The 18,468-nt window shown below is 38.7% G+C and overlaps 1 protein-coding gene across 5 annotated transcripts in view; it reads right to left on the bottom strand.

Moving 5' to 3' along the window:
• The window catches only part of Oseg6 (intraflagellar transport protein Oseg6), a 745,559-nt gene that overhangs the window by 524,104 nt on the left and 202,987 nt on the right, over positions 1-18,468 (bottom strand). The gene's annotated exons all lie outside the window — the stretch shown is intronic.

The raw sequence follows: 18,468 nt of genomic DNA on the forward strand, positions 1-18,468 counted from the left end.
TAGATACAAAGAAGATTTTCTTTTTCCTTACGAAACTGTCAAATTTATCCCGAACACCCTGTATATATATCAGAATATATATATATATATATATATTATTTATGTATTTATTTAAAAATAACAATGTTATATACAAGATAAACTGCCTTTGGTTCTCTGTAGTCAGGCAGAGAAGTTACGTGTTCAATGATTGTTGAGATAAGTTACATAAGAATAACAGTTGTTATAAGATGATACTATTCATACCGATAATAGTTCTATAAGACAATATTACATATCTACATGAAAGTAACAGATGATCATTATCCAGACTGGTAAGAAAGGGAGAAGAAAATCTCTTTTCCCTTTCTTTGGGAGGGGGGGGGGGGGCAGAGCAATGATGACACTTCTATGTTGGAAAATGGAATGTGATACAGTCACCCTGCTGATCCAGGGTGACTGTATCACATACTGCTGTTATCAACCTATTTCTGTATCCTGGTTCTCACTTATCTCTCCTATAACTTAACCACAACTTCAAACATACAGACTGGCTTATAATTTGTAACCATAGTCTTATCACCACCGTAATGCAATGGAACACTCTTACCTTCCTTCCATTGAGACCTGTGCTGTTGTAAGACTCTTATCAAATAGGCATGCAAGTGCCTACTCTCTGAAGCATTCCCTTGAGACACATGGTGATATCTCATAAAATCCTATTGCTTTATTGATATCAAGCTTATTTATTTCCTCATATACCTTTTGCCTGCCCTCTGCATCAGTTACTTTGCCATCATCTTTATCCGGTAACATCATCTGACCATAATCATTCTTCCTTCTGCTTGTCACATATCAGAAATTTTCTAGGATTTTTCTTGGTCTGATTGGCTAATTTCTACTCATACAGCAGTTTTGCTGCTCTTACCAACTGAGTCACCTTCCTGATATGCTCTTTATACTCTTCATGCAATTGACTGTTAGCATTATTCATCTTGTGCTGCCTCCACAGTATCCTCTTCTTACAAATTTCATGCTTAATCCCTTCATTCATCCATTTGCACCTTCCTCTATACTGATGGGGATAGGTCAATTCAGCTTTTTGACTTTCAAAATACATTTGCACACTGATGTGGTTAAATATCTACTTGTCAGTTCCCGCATTCAGTATTTATTTCCCTCACGCTTAAATCCTCTTTCCATGCTATAACTCCAAGTCATCTTCTATGCTTCTCATAATCACCAGCCTTATCATTCTGCATATATCACAGAAGGCTTCATATGGCTAGCCATCACCCAGATGATCACCTCATGGTCACTCTAACCAACTAAGGGGAAATATGACATCCCCACTCACAATAACCTCTCCAATGAAATGATTAGATCTTAGACTCTCGTGCCTTGCATGCCCTCACTTACATACTGCCTAAGATAGTTGTCTCTCAAGAAATTCATTTTTCTTATTCCCACTGCTATCTCTTCATTCAAATCTATATTACCATAATTAAAATTGCATAATTACATAGCAAAGGTGGCTAAATCAGCTCATCAGATCACTTGGTTACTGAAGAATACTTTGATGAGCAAGTTATTGTTCCTCTTTATCGAGCCTTGATAAGACCCCGTCTTGACTACAGTGCCTAGATCTGGGCACCAGGGTTTCTTCTTGATGGGGAGGAGGTAGAGAGGATCCAGAGAGGGAGTGACCAACATTGAACCTTACGAGAACAGGTTGAAGATCTGATGGTTATTACAGAAATTGGTTGATAGGAAGAAAAGGAGTGCTATGATTGAGACATTGAAATTGCTGAGGAGTTTTTACAGGATTAATTCAAAGGAACTTTTTCAGAACAGGTCTGGTGGTGAGAGAACTAGGAACCCTCCATGGAAACTGAGCAAAAGTGTGGTTAGCAAGGGTGTTAGAACTAGGTTTTTTACTTGGAGAGTGGTGAATGAGTAGAATAAGCTGCAAGAGTCTGTTGTGGGTGCCATGACTGTGAATGAGTTCCAAGCAAAGTATTATAGATACTATGCGAATGCTGAATAGCTCTTGACATGATCTTTAGGGCCTCCCACGATGAGTCTAAGAACTCCTTGGAGTTGCCTGTAATAATAATAATAATAATATAATATTGAAACAGTATTTAAGAATATTCTTCTTCTTCTGCAGCTTTTCCCACTTAAGTAGGGTCGCAGTTTGTAGTAAGTCTCCTCCATAACCTCCTGTCTTCGGCTGTAGCCACATCGAAGTTCTTCATCCTCAAGTCCTCCTCCACCATCTCCCTCCATATCTTCTTTGGCCATCTGCACTTCCTCCTCCCCTGCACATCAATCTGCATGACCTTCTTTCCCACATACTCTTCCTCCCTCCTCATCACATGACCAAACCATCTCAACCTTGCCTCTTGTATCTTTGCTTCTAAGTTCATAACTTTCACCGTTCCCCTTATATAGTCATTTCTCAGACGATCCTTTCTGGTCACACAGTACATCCACCTAGGCATTCTCATCTCTGCTACCTCCATCCTGCTGATGTTATTTTTCATCAGGGCCACAGTTTCCACAGCATACGTCATAGCTGGTCTCACTACTGTCCTGTAGATTTTGCCTTTTAGAACCTGCTTATTACATAGCACTCCAGCCATCTCTCTCTCTCTCTCTCTCTCTCTCTCCAGTTCCTCAATCCTGCTTGTATCCTGCATCCCACTTCCTTATCAGTCTCACCATCCTCTTTCATTGTTGAACCTAAGTATCTACAGTCACTGACCTTCCTGATGACATTTCCTTCCAGCTCCAGATCTGTCTCATGGCTGCCATCCACTTTGCAACACATATACTCTGTCTTACTTCTGGTCAGTCTCATAACTCTCTCTTCAACTTTCCTCCAACTTTCCAGTTTAGCTGCCACTTCTTCTCTTGATTCTGCACACAGTACGATGTCATCTGCATACAACATAGTCCAAGGTGCATCTTCTCTCACCTCCTCCATCACAATATTAAACAGGAACAGACTTAATGCTGACTCTTGATGAAAGCCAACTGTCACTGGAAAACTTTCTGTCTCTCTCCCAGACAGGTCCGAACTTTTGTCTTCACATTTCTGTACATCTCCTGCATCAGCCTGACATATTTCTCCGGGTGCCTTCTTCTCCCTCAAACACCTCCAGACTTCTTGCCTTGGCACTCTATCATACGCTTTCTCCAGATCAATAAATACTAGATGTAGCTCCATTTGCTGCTCTCAAAACAAACTTTTCCATCATCTGTCGTAACCCAAACATAGCATCTGTCATCGATCAACCAGGCATGAAGCCAAATTACTCCTTTGCAATCTCCACCTCCTTCCTCAGTCTTCCATCAAGAACCCTCTCTAGGATTTTCATTGTATGGGACATCAACTTTATTCCTCTGTAATTCTTACAGTCTTGTGCATCCCCTTTACTCTTGTAGATGGGGACAACGGTACTTTCACTCCGTTCCTCGGGTATATTTTCCTGTTGACAAACTTTTATTAACAGGTCCCACAGCAGGTCAATTCCCTCTTCCCTCAGTGCCTTCCATGCCTCCACTGGGATGCTGTCAGGGACCAACCGATTTTCCATTCTTCATCCTCTTTGTGGCTTCCTTCACTTCCACTCTACTAATGTTCTGCACCATCCCCTCATAAGGCTCCCCATCTTCTCTGTGAGTCCTTGCATTTTCTTCATTCAAAAGCCCTTCAAGGTATATTCTCCATCTGTTTCTTATATCCACATCCCTCCTTAATACCCTTCCTCTAGTCTTTGATCTGCCTCATATGTACGATGCCCTTTGATGCCTTATTTCTACATTTTCCAATCGATAAATCTTTCTCTGTCCTTCCTTTGTTTCTAATTGATCATAAAGGTCTTGATATGCCATGGCCTTCGCCTGTGCAACAACTCTCTTGGCTTCTCGCTTTTTCTCTCTGAACTCTTCTCTGTCCTCCTCCACTCTTGACTCATCCCACTTCTGCTTTGCCTTCCTCTTAGCTGTCACTGCTTCTTGTACATTATTATTCCACCAACAACCCTCCTTCTGGTCTCTAATCTTTCTGGATGTTTCACCAAGCACCTCAATTACACAGCTTAGAATTGCTTTTGAATTATGTCTCCACCAATCTTGAACACTTTCTAGTCCATCCGAAATCCTCTCTAACACCTTCTCCCTAAAACAGTTCCTCACACTCTCTTCTTTTAAGCGAAACCAATTAATTGTCTTCCTCCCATGCCTTCCAAAGGTTCTTATCTTTGACTTTATTTTAAAGCGTGCGCACAGCAGCTGGTGCTGCTGCACCACCTGATCTGTTGGGATTACCTTACAATTTGTTACTGCCTTAAGATGTTTTCTTCTAGTCAAAATGTAGTCAATCTGTGAACTGCTAAATGTTATCAAATGCTCTTCCCTTTTACAGAGAAAGGAGTTCATAATTGTCACATCAAACGCTACTGCAAAGTCTAAAATCCTCTCTCTCCTTCCTGGCTCATCATTCCCACTCCATTGCCATAATGCATCCTTTTGCAGTCCCTATTCTGTCTCCCTATGTGTCCGTTCAAGTCTCCTCCGACAATCACCATCTCGTTTTCTTCCAGTTCTCTCATTTCTTCATCTAGCATGTTCCAGAATTCATCTTTCTCTTCTGCTTGTGGAGCATATACACATAAGATGACCAGTTGCTCTTCTCCAAGACCCAGCTTCATTCGCATGATCCTGTCATTACTCCTACCCACTTCCAGTACTTCGTCCTTCATTCTGCACACACACCACAATTCCGACACCAATTCTTCCCTCTTTATTTGCTCTAGAGTAGAACAATTTATACCAGTCTCCTAATTCCTTCACCTTTTCCTCCTTCCACCTTGTCTCCCACACGCACAAAATGTCCAACTTCCTCTTCCTCATCATATCTGCCTCCTCTCTTCCCCTTCCAGTCATGCTTCCAACAATCAACATTCCCACTCGCAACATTCTCTCCACTTGTTGGGCTCGCTTCTTTAACCGCACCTGCCCTTGATGCGGTAGTCCTCGTCCACTTCTCACAGCTATAGAGCAATGTGGCTGCAAGTTGCTTAAGGGGTACGCTCTAGCCCTTGTATCACTTTCTTTTTAATTCATTTGATCATAGCTAGAGCAGGCAGTGAAGTTTTACGACCGGATTCCCTTCCTGATGTCAACCCTCGTCATTTATCTGGGCTTGGGACTGGCACCTATTGGGGCTAGTTTGCCCCTTCAGTGGCTGCAATAGGCGAAATTACATAGTAAGATAGGAAAGATTCATCCCTAGCCCTCAAATACTCTAATAGCATTGGGGGGTAAGGAGCAAGAAGAGAAGAAAGAAGCAAAGAAAGAAGTGGAGGGGCCAGTCTACAGATAATATAAGGGGTACACTCTAGCCCTTATATCACTTTCTTTTCAATTCATTTGATCATAGCTAGAGTAAAGTTTTACGACAGGATTCCCTTCCTGACGTCAACCCTCGTCATTTATCCGGGCTTGGGACTGGCACCTATTGGTGCTAGTTTGCCCCTTCAGTGGCTGCAATAGGCGAAATTACATAGCAAGATAGGAAGGATTCATCCCTAGCCCTCGAATACTCTAATAGCATTGGGGGTAAGGAGCAAGAAGAGAAGAAAGAAGCAAAGAAAGTAGTAGAGGGGACAGTCTACAGATAATATAACAGATGTATATTACATGAAGTAAGGCATGGTCCAATTAGAATCACTATTTTCTGGTTTTAAACCACTCACAAAGAAGTCAAAAAGAAATTATGTTTTAATTCAACTAGTTTTGTAAAAAAATTTTGTTTCACTTCATCAGGACACAGCACAAATAAATTAAAAAACTAGAAGCAAAGTAATAACAGTTAACATTTCTAGATAACAGTTAACATTTTTAAATAGAATAATATTTTAAAATGTTTAAACAATGAAAAGCATGCATTTGCTGTTACACTGGCTTTTGGTTCATGGAATTCTGCATACTGCTGGTAGATATAAGTATGTAATGATCGATTAAGGAAGACAGATCTGATGTAAAATCATCCCTTGGTTTTTGTTATGCTGTAGAGGATACTTCACCGTTTCAGCTTACTCTTCAATTGCTCTTGAGTAAAAGCAGTAATCAATGTGGAGCACTTCACTTTATTGCCATTCATAAATGGCAGCTCTATCAGCAAGATTTATTTTTTTCTAAGCTGGTACATCTGTCATAAGCATCCATGTGAAATTGCAAAGTAGTGTTTGTTTTATATAGCTGTCGGAAGCCAAAGAGTTGTCTGTATCCCTTGAAATAAATAAAATTGAGTATTGTGTGGTTATAAAATTCTTTGTAAAAGAAGATTTAACAGCAAAAGAAATTCATTTGAAGTTCATAAAAGTTTATGGGCACTCTTCTTCGTTTTCGACAATTAAGAAATGAGCTACCGAGTTTAAACACAGCGGTACCAGCCTTGAACATGATCCATGTGAAGAATGTCCAAAAAGTGTAACAACACCAAAAATCATTGATCAGTGCACAATATGGTACTGGATGACTGGCTAGTCAAAGCGCGTGAAATTGCTGAGACTATAGGTATTTCAAAAGAATGTGAAGGAATACATTTTGCATGAAAAATTGCAAATGAAAAAGCTTTGCGCAAGATGGGTGCAGCACAGATCAAAAACACATTTGCATGAAAATATCTGAACAGTGCTTGGAGTGTTTTAACAAGAATAAAACTAATTTTGTGCATCAATTTATTACTATGGATGAGACTTGGATTCAGTACACACCAGAATCCAAAAACAGAAGCCAGTTGTTCAGCAGCAAAGAAGACAAGGTCATAGCATCAGTGTTTTGGGGAAGCTAAAGGCATTTTGTTTATTATCTTGAAAAGGGTAAAACAATAACCAGGGAATATTATTCCGATCTTTTAACCAGACTAGATGAAAAAATTCATGAGAAAAGACCCAGTTTGGAAGAAAAAATCATATTTCATCAGGACAATGCACCTGCCCACAAAGGTATTTTGCAAATGGGAAAATTAAGGGATCTGCACTATAAATTGTTGGAACATCCACCCTATTCCCCAGATTTGGCTTCCTCTGACTTCTATCCCTTCCCAAAACTAAAACTCTTCCTCGCTGGTCAGCGTTTTTCTTTAAATCAAGAGGTGAAGGCAGCTGTAGAGGGGTATTTTGCAGATCTTCCAGCAGTGATGGAGCATCGTTGGAATAAATGTATTACTCTTAAGGGAGATTATGTTGAAAAATAAAAATAATTTTGAAATTATACATTTGTTTTTTAATTATTAGGATGAGAACTTTTTCAGACCACCCATGTATGTGCTGCCAAGCCCTGATTTGTGCTTTCTGTCATTCTCAACATCCTCAATGTGTTCCAATTGACATATCTCCCCAGATCTGCCATTTTGTCCCATGCAGTGTGTAGCCCACAACTGCAATTGATCTTCTAGAAACCTGGATTTTTTAAGTGGTGGGTGTGGTGGTTTAGGTGGCTTCAGATGACTGGAGATTTTGTTGATTGGGAAGAAAGCAACTTTTAGATTTTTTTTTAGGTTAAGCAATCTTGTCAGAAAGTAGAATTGAAATTTTGGGCATATAATCAGTTATATTCAAGATGGATCACGATTGATCACGATTCAAGATTGGATCACCCAGGACATTCTAGATCTAATAGATGAAAGAAGAAAATACAAAACCTCCCTAAAGGAAGAAAGACAAATATAAACATATAAAAAATATGATAAATAGAAAGTGTAAAGAAGCAAAAGAACAATGGTATACAGAGAAATGTAAAGAAATAGAAGATCTAACAAAGACTGGAAGAGTCGATAAAGCTTATAACATTATAAAAGGAATAAGGCAGCAAAACAAGACAAGTACAATTATCAAAAATAAACAGGGGAACATACTTACAGATAAAGAAGAAATTTCGGAAAGATGGAAGGAGTACTTAGAAGTACTTAGAAGATCTATATAGTGAAAAAGATTTAAACGCCAAGGCTATTGAAGATGGAACAAAACTTGATGTGGAAGAAATTGGTCCAACTATATTAAAAGATGAATTTGAATGGGCACTGAATGAATTGTCAGCCAACAAGGCACCAGGCACTGATAACATCCCTTCAGAATTAATAAAATACTCAGGAAACATAACTAAGTCATACCTTTTCAAGATCATAAAGGATATTTATGAGACGGGGATCATCCCTAAAGATTTTACACAATGCTCTATCATACCCATCCCTAAAGTAAATAATGCAAACAAGTGTGAAAATCATCGAACAATAAGCTTAATATCACATGCTTCCAAAATACTACTCAAAATTATACAAAAAAAGACTAACAAAGAAGGTTGAAGAATATGTTGGCAATGACCAGTTTGGATTCAGGAAACAGCAAGGGACAAGAGAAGCAATCCTAGCTCTAAGAACAGTTATTGAAAGAAGACTGGAGAAGAATCAAAATACTCTGATAGTCTTTCTTGACTTGGAGAAAGCTTTCGATAGTATTGACTGGAATCAAATGTTTCACCTCCTAAAAACAATAAAGGTAGAGTGGAGAGATAGAAGGCTCGTATTTAATCTTTACAAGCATCAAGAAGCCTTAATAGAAGGCCAGCAATACAACAAAAACCGCAATAGCAAAATACATAGAGGTGTAAGACAGGGGTGCTCTCTTTCACCCATATTGTTTAACCTATACATTGAAGATGCAATAAATAAACTGAAAGAACTAATAGAAACAGGAATTAAGATAAATGGAATTGATATTAACTGGCTACGGTTTGCGGATGATATAGCAGTTATAGCTGATAACAAAAACAAACTGAAAGCCACCCTAACAAAGATGGAAGAAATCTTCACACAGTACAGCCTAAAAATTAATTATAAGAAAACAAAATTATTAATTACAAGTAAAGCAAATCCAATGAAAATAAACCTGGAAATAAATAATAACCTACTACAACAGGTATCCTCTTTTAAATATCTTGGAAGTCTTATCACAGAAGATGGAAGAAACCAATCAGATATTAAAGCATGAATAATCCTAGCCAAAAAAGCATTCTATAACAGAGGAAAAATTTTTATCAGTAAAGGACTTAGCATCCAGCTAAAGTCCTCCTGTACTAAGATTTTCTTCTGGACTTGTGCAGTTCAGGTTGCTATTGAATGTAAAAAAAAAAAAAAAAAAACTGCACCAAGTCTTCTTGTACTGAGATTTTTCTGTGGCTTGTTCTGGTTGCTATAATGATTGCAAATGGATTCCACATTCTTGGAATAGTTAGACCATCACTTTTGTTCAGGTTAGGATTGTGTTTGAGCATTTCACATGCTTCTTTAAATTTCCTCTTGAACCAGGTTTTGGTGTGGTGTAGGTGTAGGGATACAGAATTGATTGGAAAGGTACTAAGTCCCTTTCAGTCGCTGATGATGACCTCAATACAGGGATTGAAACGTCAATTGTTATATTATTAATGATAAGTAAAATAATCATTTCAACACGTGTTCTGTGTCCCTAAATTCATAAATATGAACCCTTAACTTCATGATTATATGGAACACCCAAGGTATATAAGACTAATATTCCTCTTTGGCCTATCATAGATGGTATTAGCTTGCTTACTTATTTGTTATCTGAACATCTGCCCAATCTTCTAAAGAAGCACATTAGACACATGGATGCCTACATCAAAAATTCACTACACTTTGTAAATAATTGTAGAAAAACTAGGAGAAATTTTTATCTCACCAACAGACGATAGTCTGGATATTGTATCGTTGTTCACAAATGTTCCTGTGAATGAAGTTACGGCACTTATAGATAATCTGTTCCCTCAAGACATCTTTCGACTATTTAGACACTGTCTCAACTCAATTTTTTCAGATGGAATGGATCTGGCCTTGGAATGGGAAGCTCTCTATTTCCTCCATGTGCTGACTTGTTCATGGAAAGCTTTGCAAAAGATGTCTTGTTATCTACTAAGCTTAAACAGTCACTTTGGAAAAAATACGTAGATGAGATATTTATAATATGGAAACAGTGAGACTGAGTTACAAAATATTCTTTCATCTATTAACTCCTTCCACCATAAAATCAAATTCACTTTAGAACTTGAAAAATGAAGGAAAATTACCTTTCCTAGATGTTCTAATTTTGAAAAAAGCAGAAGGAGGCATCTCTCCATCATCCAGAGCATGGTCTGCAAATCCTGACTAGCTAATGGATACAGCCCACATAAAATTGAAAAAATATTACATGCGTGCCCCATCCCTCCTACACCCAACACCCAGGATTATAGCAAAACCATTCCCATTCCACATGTTAAGGGTACATCAGAAAAAATAGCCAAAGTTCTTTTCATATATGATCTCCATACCACTTTCAAACCCTTCATTCAACTAGTTACTTTAATACATTCTCCTAAAGATCGACTACAACCTCTTGAACATCTGGGAGTGTATAAAGTTCCTTGTGCCTGCAAGTTAGTCCACTTTGGACAGACTGGTAGATAAGTTAACATACACCCTGAAAAACATAAAACTTACATCCAAGATCATCTTTATGGCAAGTCTGGATTGTCAGACTAGGCTCTTGATACCCCTTCACATGGGATCAGATGAAGAAAAACATCTTTATTACACAGAAGTTGTCACAGCTGATGCTGATTCTAAGAATAGCCTCTCAGATCTGTAACAACTTCTGTGTAATAAAGATGTTTTTCTCCATCTGATCCCATCTGATCTCTCAACAAGTATGGTTGCATTAATTTACCAAAGATTTGGGAGACTATCATTTTAAGACCTAATAACTGGACTTCTCTGAATTAACTTTGTATTTATCTGACACATAGAGGGTGTAACGTAAGGACATTAGGTGTCAGTTACAACTTAAATTGTTTCTACAATTACTTGGTTTAGTGCTATGTGCCTGTCACAGTTTTATTGTGCTCTGATGATGATGGGCAGAAAACCAGCAAAATATTAGTGAGTTTAATAAATGTATTTTTTCCCTCTTGGTGTTAGTCATACTGTTAAGCTTTATTATATATAATATAGTCTAATAAACCTCGTAATGCCAAAGTACAACAAAAGTATGGTAATCTCCACATGACGACATGGATCCTTCACATCTTATAAGCACAATCCAGTTGGTGTTAATGGTTTGAGGAATGTTTTTTTTTTCTCTAATGAATGGAAATGATCATCTAATTAATCCCAATGGATGAATGAATAATACAGTGTACCTCAAATCAGGATCTCATACAAGTGAAAGAGAGCTAAAGTGATTCACAAAACATTCTAAAGATCTTCCTTATGCTATCTAATGAGGACCTCCCCTCCCCCTTGCACCAGCAATCAGTCCACTTTCCTATCTAATGACTACATTTCCTACAGAATAAAAAAAAATAATAATATGACATTCTCCTCAGAAGGATTTTAATAATGTTTTCACTATTCTCTACATCCAAGATGCATATAAAAAAATTTTTTTTTTTTTAATTTAAAAAAAAACAACAGAATTCTAATGAAATGTAAACTGCACAGCTTTCAAGCCTGTTTGAAACTAACTATCCTTATCTGCTCCACTAAGAACCAACTCCATCCTCTCTCAGTTCCTAGTATATATAGAATTCCCTGTTCTTCCCAAGTTGTTCTAATATTGAGAGACAGGAGGATCAGCTATTATGCATTCAGAAGAACATAACCATCATAACTCTACCATCATGACTATGGTCATTTGGGCCTTGCAGACCATACTCTAGATATGACTCACAGAATCAACTGGAAGAAAACTACTATGCTCCATTGCAGCAAATGTAGAAGAGAATTACTGTTTCTAGAATCAGAAGCTGCCCTCAAAAATCAGCCTAACCTAAACAAATAATGTTGCATAAAACTTCCCAAAATATGAGAAGCACTAATACTTTGAGAAGATTCCAGTTTACATCCTAGGCAATAGCCATGTGCTCACGGAGAGTACCCGCATCTAGTTAGGACTCTAGTCTTTCATCCATGTGTTACCCTTAGTTTGGGGTTGTCTTTGTGTGTTACAAGTTTCATATTGTACTGTCTGAAGATTGAAAGAATTAAATAATATTTTTAATCCAAAGGGAGTTCATTCAATGTAACATCTGTGGGATGTATACTTTTCTGAGAGTGGCTGGAGTTTGGTTCAATAATGATAGATGGGAAAGTGTAAGGAAAGCGAGGATTTGAAGTGTGTCTTAGGTCGCGAGATTGATGTAGTAGATGAAAGCCATAATATGATAGAAAATAGTGATATGATAGGAATTTGTGATGTAGTGCCAGATAGCATTCAGAGCGGTGTTGAAAGTGAGAGTAAAACTAAAAGTACAGAGCGAGAGAATGGTTTGACTGATAAAAAAAATGAAGAGTTAGTTGCAATGAGGGAGATTGCATGGTTGCGTGGAATGATACATAGGGTGAAGCAGCAGATAAAGTGATTACAAAATTGTTTACCGAGTGCATTAGCTAACGGAAAGAAGCAAATGTGTGATAACAAAAATGAGAGCATGATCAGGAGTGTAACAAAAATGAATTAGAAAGTGTTGTACGGTGATTCAATAGTAAGAAGTGTAATAGATGAGAGTTTGACAAAATTGTACTTACTGGGTGCAAAAATTACGGATGTAAGTGAGGCTATTAGAGCACAAAAGCAGAGGGTGAAAGAACTGATAGTAGTAGCAGGAACAAATGATTTAAAAGGTGAAAAATTTGCTATGAGAGAGGACTTGAAGGAATTACTAGAGGTAGCAAAAGAAAAGAGTGAGAGTTAAGATAGTGAGTCTGTTGCTATGGTATGACAGAAAAGAGTTGAGAAGGAGGGCCATAATTGCAAATGACTCTATGTGCAGGTTATGCAGGAGGAGTGGTGTGGAGTTTGTGGACGTGTGGAGTGAGTTTGATGGGCGAAAGCTTATACAAGATGGATGGTTTGTATCTGAACGGATTTGGTGTGCGGAGACTGGAAAAAATGTTGCTGAATGAAGTGAAAGTGGATGTGCAGAATCAGGGAAACTAGAGCTACTGGGGGGGAGGGGGGGATATGCAGACATCAGTGAGGCAGTTGAGTGTAAGAATGTGTATAATATGCCCAAGCTAGTACGAAGGACAACAAATCAGAATGGGATAGTTAGTATAAGGCACCAAGATAGGGTGGGACTAACCGCTTCTGCACTTCATGTATACTAATGCCAGGAGTATTAGGAACAAGAAGGAAGAATTATTGGCCTTGGTTGGCTCTTCCTGGCCACAGGTTATTGGCATTAGTGAGACATGGCTGACAGAAGATGATATAGCTAGTGGGATAAAATGTGAAGGGTACAGTGTGTTCAGGAGGGACAGAGAGAAAAAAATGGGGGGAGGAGTGTTATTGATGATAGCTGATGAACTGCAGCCAAGGAGAATAGAAGTTGAACTGCAGGATAGTGAAAAGAGCACATTTGAGGCTATTTGGTGTGAGATTAAGACTAGCAGAACAAAATATACAGTTGGGTGCTGCTATAGACCAGGTGATGGAATAGATGGTGGAGATAGTATGCATAAGCAAATAGATGCAATGAGTGGAAGGAGTGTAATTATTATGGGGGATTTCAACTATGGTAACATTGATTGGAAGGAGGAGAGGACACATGAGTGGAAGGAAATGGATTTTATGCAGTTATTAAGGGATAACTACTTGGGCATGTAATGGAATATACTAGGGGTTTGAGAGTACTTGACCTAGTAATTGCATCTGAGAATTTGACTGTATTGAATATGACCACGTTGCCATCAATTGGTGAGAGTGATCATAAGGTCTTGACCAGGGAGGTGGCTAAATGTGTGGAATTTTCAATTAAGACAGTGTACATGTAGAATTACCGAGCTGGTAAGTCTAACAAGCTTAAGAGATTGCTTGGTTCAGTGCCATGGCACATAAAACTGCAAGGACTGGAGGTTGATAGTGCATGGGAAGCGGTAAAGGAGTGTTTGAAGGAGGTAATGGCTGACTGTATACCTAGAGTCCAAATAGTAAATCAAGTAGGGGCTAAATGGATGAATAACACTATTATGCTTGAGCTGCAAAAAAAGAAACAACTGTGGAGGAAATTTAAGGAGAAAGGTGACCTGCAGGCACATGAACGATATAAAGCACAGGTCAGAAGGGTAACGAGTGTGGTAAGAAAAGCAAAAGCGATTATAAAAGGAAATTAGCCACACAAGCTAAAGAAAATCCCGAACAGTTTTTTCGATATGCTGCAAGTAAAAGAAAAAATGTATACAGCAGAATGATTTTAAGGAATGCCGATGGTAGGGAGGTAATTGAGCAAGCACTTTGCAAGAGTATATAATCCAGGTGGTGATATTACAGGAATGAGGGAACCAATAGCTTATACAGGAATTGAGGTCAATGAAATGGAGGTGAATAGTATATTACAAAACCTTAATGTGAATACATCTGTGGGATTGGATGGTATACCAGCTTGGGTCTTACACGAAGTGGCTAAAGAATTGTCAGTGCCATTGACCATTTTGTTTAATTTGAGTCTCGGGTCTGGGTTAGTCCCAAGGGGGGGGGGTGAAAAGAGGGGAAAATAGTTCCACTGCATAAAAGAGGTTCCAAGACTGCTGTTGCAAATTACCGCCCGATCAGCATATCAGAAGTCATTGTCAAGGTTTTGGAGAAAGTAGTCAAGAGAAAAATACAGGAATGGATAGATGAAAGTGGGATACTGTATGGGAGACAGCATGGTTTTGTGAAGGTAGATCATGCCTCAGTAACTTGCTCACATTATATAACACAGTGATGGCTGAACTGGATAAGGGTAATGGGTTTACAGTCATACTGCTGGACCTGGCTAAGGCATTTGACAGGATACCACAGAGAATTCTAATCCGTAAATTCTACAACATATGGGAATGGATATAGGGTTGGTAAGATGGATAGGAGTAGATTCCAAAAGACAGCTTGTGACTAGTGGTGTGCCACAGGATTCTGTTCTTGGACCACTACTATTTAATTTGTTCATTAACAATATAGGAAAGGATCTGAGAGGAACTGTTCATTTGTTTGCTGATGATGCAAAGTTGGGTAGAGCAATAGTGAATGCACATGATGTCAAAATTTTGCAGGATGATTTGGATAGATTGGAGGACTGGGCTAAGGAGAATGGATGTCAATTTAATGTGGCAAAGTATAAGGTTATGCATTTTGGGGTGAAAAGATTAGCAGCAGTATACCACATTGGTGGAGCTGTATTCCAGGAGGTTGACGAGGCCAGGGATTTGGGAGTGTTGGTGGATAGGGAGTTGAAGTTTGGGGGGGGGGGGGGGGGCACATTGCAAAAGTGGCTAAATCAGCTCATCAAATCACTTGGTTACTAAAGAATACTTTGACGAGCAGAGACAAGCAAGTTATTGTTCCTCTGTATCGAGCCTTGATAAGACCCCACCTTGACTACTGTGCCCAGATCTGGGCACAGTAGTCAAGGTGGTAGCAGGTCTATGGAATGAACCTTATGAGAACTGGTTGAAGATTTGTGGGTTGCAGAAATTGGTTGATAGGCAGAAAAGGTGATATGACTGAGAAATTCAAATTACTGAAGGGTTTCTATAAGATTAATTCAGAGGATATTTTTCAGAACAGGACTGGTAGTAGGAGGACTAGGGGCCATAAATGGAAACTGGACAAGAGTGTGGTTAGCAAGGGTGTTAGAATATCTAACAGATAAGCTTAGGTGTGTTGATGGTTATTCATGACTTATTTTTCATGATATTAACAACACCACACACTTTTTTCACAAAGATGTTTTATTAACGCTTATATTTCGCTGATTTTCAACTCAGCATCATCAGAGCACAACACACTTGTACACGCGACAGTGAGTGAGTGAAACAATATAATTGCAAAAGACAAACGATCTAAAGTCTTATTTTTGGCACCCTCTAACAAACAAAAAAAAAAAAAAAAAAAAAACAGCTATACAGCAGTTTTTCTTAGGATAACCATCTCCCAAATTTTTGGCAAATTAATGCAACCATATTTGTTAAGATTGGGAGAATTCTTGAAAGCCATTGCTGACTCAAAAAATAACCTTTCAGATCTATAACAACTCCTAAATAGCACATTCATTTTCCTCCATCTAATCCTGTGTGAAGGAGTGTCCAAAAGTGTAGTCTGCCAGTCCTGACTTGCCATAGTAATAGTAGCGAATGTACCTTTCATGTTCTTCCAGGCAGATGTTCACTGATCTTCCTGTTTGCCCATAACAGGCCAAGTCACAGTCACAAGGAACTTCATACACTCCTGGGTGTGCTAAAGGGTGAAGTTTATCCTTAGGCGAGCAGATCAGAGTTGCCAGCTTGACATGAGGTTTGAAAGTGGTGCGAAGGCCATGTTTCAACAAAACTTTGGCTATCATTTCCGATGTACCTCTGATATAGGGAACAGAAATGGTCATGTTGTATTCTTGTGTATTAGGTGAGGGCAGAGTAATGGGCCTATGTAGTATTTTATCTATTTTGTAGGGATTGTAGACGTTGGCTAAGAACGTATGACGCAGATATTGGAGTTCTGTGGTCAGAGCAGTATTGTTAGAACAAATGGCTCTGGCTCTGTGTGTAAGTGTTTTTAAAATGCTGTACTGTTGGGCTGGATGATGATGTGATTGTTTATGTAGGTATCTTCCTGTGTGTGCAGGCTTTCTGTAAATAGAAAAAGATAGTGATCCATCTGAAAGGCAGGTGACTAATGTGTCAAGAAATGGTAAACAGTTATTTGATTCTTTTTCTACTGTGAAGTGGATTTTGGGGTGTTGGCTGTTTAGGTAGGTGACAAACGCATCCAAAATGTCTTGTCCATGGGGCCAGATGGCAAACACATCATCTACATAGCATAACCACACTTGTGGCTTGTATGTAGCTGTGGTAAGTACTTTGTTTTCAAAGTGTTCCATGTAAAAATTTGCTAACGGGGGGGGGGGGGATGCATAGCAGTACCATTAATAGAATTTTCCTCCCCATGTAAAGTAACCTGCATTTATGGTAAATTTAAATAATTCAAAAATATCAGGGGGGGAACATTTCTTGACACATTAGTCACCCGCCTTTCAGATGGATCACTATCTTTTTCTATTTACAGAAAGCCTACACACACACACAGGAAGATACCTACATAAACAATCACATCATCATCCAGTCCAACAGTACGGCATTTGAAAAACACTTACGCACAGAGCCAGAGCCATTTGTTCTAACGATATAGCTCTGACCACAGAACTCCAATATCTGCGCCATACTTTCTTAGCTAACGGCTACAATCCCTACAAAATAGATAAAATACTACATAGGCCCATTACTCTGCCCTCCCCCTAATTCACAAGAATACAACATGACCATTTCTATTCCTATATCAGAGGTACATCGGAAAAGATAGCCAAAGTTTTGTTGAAACCTGGCCTTCGCACCACTTTCAAACCTCATGTCAAGCTGGAAATTCTGATCTGCTTGCCTAAGGATAAATTTCATCCTTTAGTACACCCAGGAGTGTATGAAGTTCCTTGTGATTTGGCCTATTATGGGCAAACAGGAAGATCCGTGAACATCTGCCTGGAAGAACATGAAAGATACATTCGCTACTATTACAATGCAAGTCGGGACTGGCAGACCATGCTTTGGACACTCCTTCACATGGGATTAGATGGAGGAAAACAAATGTGCTATTTAGGAGTCGTTATAGATCTGAAAGGTTATTTTTTGAGTCAGCAATGGCTTTGAAGAATTCTCCCAACCTTAACAAATATGGTTGCATTAATTTGTCAAAAATTTGGGGGACGGTTATCCTAAGGAAAAACTCCTGCATAGCTTTTTTTTTTTTTCCGTTAGAGGGTGCCAAAAATAGGACTTTACATCTTTTGTCTTTTGCAATTATATTGTTTCACTCACTCACTGTCATGTGTACAAGCGTGTTGTGCTCTGATGATGCTGAGTTGAAAATCAGCGAAATATAAGCATTAATAAAACATCTTTGTGAAAAAAGTGTGTGGTGTTATTAATACTGTGAAAAATAAGTCATGAAGGGAGTTAGAACTAGGTTTTTTACTTGGAGAGCGGTGAATGAGTGGAATAAGCTACCAGAGTCTGTTGTGGGTCCATGACTATGTATTCAACGCAAAGTATGATAGATACTGTGTGGATGTTGAATAGTTGTTCTTGACATGATATTTAGGACCTCCCTTAATGAGTCTAAGGACTCCTTGGAGTTGCCCATAATAATAATAATCCTTTCCCAGTGCTGTTTCATTCCATTAAGCCTCCAGCATGAGTCCCTCCCAGCACTTGAGAGCCATAATGCATGGATTCTGATGACCAACTCAGTCTCTGTATTTTATCCCACCAGACATATGGGATTGTCTGGAGAGGCATGTAATACAAAGAAATGCTCAATATGGGGAACCATGTACACT

This window comes from Typopeltis vanoorti, chromosome 13 (assembly GCF_054136105.1).
Source record: "Typopeltis vanoorti isolate ZY-2024b chromosome 13, IOZ_Tvanoo_1.0, whole genome shotgun sequence".
Lineage (NCBI taxonomy): Eukaryota > Metazoa > Arthropoda > Arachnida > Uropygi > Thelyphonidae > Typopeltis > Typopeltis vanoorti.